The 4585-nt window shown below is 45.0% G+C and overlaps 1 long non-coding RNA gene across 1 annotated transcript; it reads right to left on the bottom strand.

Moving 5' to 3' along the window:
- Positions 1–588: 588 nt before the first annotated feature.
- Positions 589–3056, bottom strand: LOC110008068 (uncharacterized). The gene is made up of 4 exons (XR_016054247.1): positions 1953–3056; positions 1831–1857; positions 1445–1735; positions 589–1365 (listed from the first exon to the last, which is right to left on the bottom strand). It is a non-coding gene; the product is annotated as an uncharacterized LOC110008068 (long non-coding RNA).
- Positions 3057–4585: the final 1529 nt, after the last annotated feature.

Below are 4585 nucleotides of genomic sequence, written 5' to 3'. Positions count from 1 at the left end.
AAGACGAAACTGGCCCATCTCTAACCAGCCCTTCTAAAAATTAAACTCCCTTTTAAAAACTGACCACTTTTAGAAAATGGGTCCTTTTTTATTCATAAGAATCCACTCTTGGGGCAAAAATTCATTTTCAAAATTAGGATATTAAAACTAGTTTCTGGATTTAATTAAACTTCTAAATATATGTTTAATTTCATTCACACCAAGGGGCCATAAGTGTCTAAACTATAAGGCCCACTCATGTTTTAAAATGATTTTCTAAAAGCCAGCTTTTACTCACTCCAAATTATTCTCGAAATTATTTTAAAATAGGATCTATAGTCCATAATTGCACGACTTTAAACTGCTAACTATCATTTGATGGAAACGGTGTTTCCCTGCCTATGACCAGTCTAACCAGTGTAAAAGGAAGTCTCTCTCTCACCCATGTTTCCGAAGCAATTAAGGAGCGACTCGTTTCCCATCTTATGCGTGTTCGACATACAAAGGAAATGATTTAAACGAGTTGAAAGGGAAATGATGCATTTTTTAGCGTGCGCACATGGTTGCCGTCAATCAATCGGTCTACATGCAAAACATTACAAACATATATGCAATCAATGGGCATACCATGTGATTAGCAAAAGACGATAGAATCATCCATGTGAACAACATAATAAAAAATATGTGGTGATCGCAGAAAAATAACACAAATCCAAAAGGATCAACCACTAAGGGCATGTAAAACCCAAGAAACAACTGTCTATCAAAATGCAGGGCTTTGGGAGTAAGGAAGGACGATGGGATGAAGATGCCTCCTGATCGTCTACCCTCTCAACTCAAAGGCGCCAGCACTCAGACTGGTAAAGAATGATTCGAGAACGAAAATGCATGGCTTCTCTAGGCGAAAGCCCCTGAGAAGTCTGTGGAATAAGTGGAACGCCCGAAGAACCCACGCATGGAAGAGGAGATCCCATATGAGAAATATCACGAAGACTCTGACTAAGGGAGTCCCTCTCATGCTCTATCTGGGATTGACTCTGAACAACATCTTCATGCTCTCTCGGCAACTGAGCGTGCTGCTGAAACTGTCACAGCCTCGATCTAAAATCATTACGCTCAGCTCGCATATCCTCAACTGCATAGGCTTCAACCGAGAACTTCTTATGTCAAGGAGAGCGACAGGCAACCTCGTACACAAACCATGTATAGGCATGGCGGAAATGATCCACCTCCTCAAGTGTAATGTGATTTGGAGGGTCTACTTGCAATGCATGGTGCTGAACCCATTGGGTGAGAAAAGGAGATGAGTTCTGCTGGTAATCTCGTCACAAGCTGATCTCAAGGATGGTGAAGACATTTACATCAGGTAGCTCCACCTGGATATATCTGAAATGCCGAAGGAGTCGGTACAAGTAGTAGGCCTCCATGACATCATACAAATCAAAGGAGAGGTCGTAAAAAATACCTCCTGAGACTTCTCCACTATCTATCAGTGCTCATCACCAGACACAGATGCCCATGTGATTGCAAAAAGGAGAGTAAGGAAGCGAAAGGGGTTGGGACATAAGAATGGAATGAGGGAAGGCTCTTATATCTCATTTTCCTCCATAACGTCGAAATTCAAGGTGTAATGATCCACAGCAAAAGCCTGGACAAAAGCTTGCTTGCCCCGCGCCCAATGATGGATACGATGAAAACGCTCGGCGGTCCTCGAAACAAGGGGCCTAGTCACAACAATACGTTCCCAAACCCGAACCTATTAAGAGTCTCCAGTTAGAATGAGATTCCTAAAAAAGAAAGAAAAGAGGGAAATACCTGAATAAAGGTTGTAAAACCAGCAACATAACTCACATGCTCAAGAGCGGCCTCTCGCATCCCCTAAAGAAGAAAAGTTAGTGTGGACAGACCTCATGCCACCTGATGGAGATACTCAAGGTCTCGAATGATCCACACAAACTGAACACGGGGATTACCTTTCGAAGGGTCAGGAAATAGAAGGGAACCAAAAAGATACACCAGGAAACCGCGAACTGTCTGCCTATCAGCCACGGCAAGCTCACCATCACCTAGAGGATCATAGTCGGGGCTGAAGACTCCCCTATCCTCAGGAATATACTCCTCAGCCTTAGTCTGGGCCTCTCCCTCGATCTCTGCAGGAGTACCCTAGTCAGCTCCCAAGGGCTCGGACTCCCCAATAACTCTCTCGATACGGGCCGACCCCACAGAAGTGGCTGCGGCCCCTACTCCACTGGCTCTAGGGGTCTCTCTAGCCAAAACATCAGCTAAGGGGATGGCACCTTCGATGAAATCATCTACCTAGTCACGGGCTGGCAGATCAAGAATGGGACGCCCCTTTCTCTCGAGCTCCCTGAGGGTACATGCCCTCCTAGGGTGCTTACGACCAATACTTATGTTCTCAGCATCGTCCCCTGAAGAGTCTACGTGAGGGGTCGCTGTAACAGTTTCTTCGTTTGCCATCCAATCCTTAGAGTCGATCACGGAGGATGAAGCCAAAGAAGAGGAAGAATCCTCTCTCTCCTCATCCTGCGGTTCCAACACGGGCTCTTGAGCCTCAATAGAAGCATCAGATACATTAGTCGCTGGGCGCTCTTAACTCGTGTCTTGGGCCTGACAGGCAATTTCGTAGCCCAAGCCCTCAGTACACTCCTTGAGTGCTCATCGACCTCTAACCGCAGGAGCTTTATACCTCTTATAGCCTCTATAATCCAACTCAAGGCAAGGACTTTTCGTCCCACCTTCGCTCCTTGGGAGGAACATCTCCCAACATCTCTATGACCTCTCCCCAAAAAGAACGGTCATCAAAAGGAGGGTCACAACGAAGAGGTAGCCCATCACTCCCAACCCCAAGGATCCGAGTCACAGCCTCCAGAGTGATACCGGTTTCCTCACAAGGAAAGGGGAAAGTCCTGGTCTCGGGTTGAAATAGGTGAACTAGAGCATTAATGAGTGCCATGTCCAACGGGAAGGCATCGATCTGACATACCTCCCATAGGCCGATATCCAGGACCTCCCTGACCAACCGAGGAGGAAGAATCCTCGCCCCCCAGTGTACCCCATATAAATGGTCAGTAGAAGAAAGAGGGGTACAATGGGATAAGAAAAATGTCAAGATAAAATCCCCATATCTAAATATTAGCATGATAGGGGAATGCAATGGTAAAAACCCAACTATAATCCATCAGGTTAATCCATCCTATAATTTCAAGGATAGGACAGACAAAAAAAAACACAAGGAAGAATATACATATGTAAAATGAAAAAGGAAAAGAATCATCAAGATGGGCATATGAGTCCTTCCTTGCTCTATGAAATGGGATAGGAGAGAAAGCGTCAAAAGCTCACTCCATTGTGCCTCGAAATGGAGCGATACCATTTCAAGGGTCATTCAAAATCCAAACACAAAATTGGTTTTAGGGTCCAAACGAGAAAAAAAATAAAAATAAAATAATGATGATGGTGAGAAGGCAAGGAATAGGGGCTCAACCCTAATGGACTAAAAAAACCCAAAATGCTCGAAATAGGTCGAGACCCCACCAAACGGGACCCACATATCACAGAAGGGCACAGAACCCATGGCGGCACTCGAAGTGCCACCAACGCCATTCCAAAAAGCACTAACGGTCAGCTGGCCGGAAGTTCCTTGAGCCACCCGAGATCACCCAAAAATTGCCAAAAAATGACCAAACCAGTTTCGGGGTGGGCAGAAATCCCAACCCCAACAAAAAGAATAATTGGAGTTGCCATTCCGGGCAACCCCATGACTTTTTTTTATGAATAAAAAAAAAAAATTCAGCGAGCTCAAGATCCCAAAATCACCCATCAAATTTGGGGGTTTCTGTACCAAAAGAATCACGACACTTCAAACCCCCCATACTTACAAGAAATTTTAGGATACGAGGAAGAAAAACGAGGAAATTGAAATATCACATCAAATGAAAAAGAGTTTTCCATTGTACCTTATTTTCCCGTAAACTGACCCTGATATGTTGTCCTTCGAAGAACCAAGTGTTCTCCAACTCATTGTCTTTTTCAGATTTTCAGATTCGATTTCGAGCAAGATTCACAAACTCCGGTCAGGATTCCGGCAAGCTTCGAAATCCTAGCGAATGAGAGAGGAAAGGGGGCAAAAAGAAAATACTCCCACCAAGAAACTCAGAGAGGGCTACTAAGGCTCAAAGTGGACAAAGATGAATGCAAGTGAACAAGTTGGGGCTTTATAAAAACCCCAACCGAGTTTGCGTTTGGGCGCCATTCGAAATGGCACTGTCGGCATTTCTAATGCCGTCAGACCTCGGTCGCTCCAAAGTCGCACGAGCGAGATACAATGCCCTCTTAGCCAACTCATGCAGTTCAGTCAAATATTCCAAATCCATGATTTCTCGGCAAGTATGACAAGTTCATCCATCTCCTTCACAGAAGATTCAATACCCGGGGAACCCACTCCTTCATATCCCTTATCACTGTCTTCGTGATGGTAGGAAAGAGGGATACCTCCTCATGAGAAGCGTGACCTAGGGCATGGTAGAGGCTCTTCAAGATAGAGGAACCCTCCGCCTTAGGAAAAACAAAATCTACAAGGTCGAAG

This window comes from Amborella trichopoda, chromosome 4 (assembly GCF_054954075.1).
Source record: "Amborella trichopoda isolate Santa Cruz 75 chromosome 4, AtrichopodaSantaCruz75HAP2 v2.0, whole genome shotgun sequence".
NCBI lineage: Eukaryota > Viridiplantae > Streptophyta > Magnoliopsida > Amborellales > Amborellaceae > Amborella > Amborella trichopoda.
This window is presented reverse-complemented; position numbering and strand designations above follow the sequence as displayed.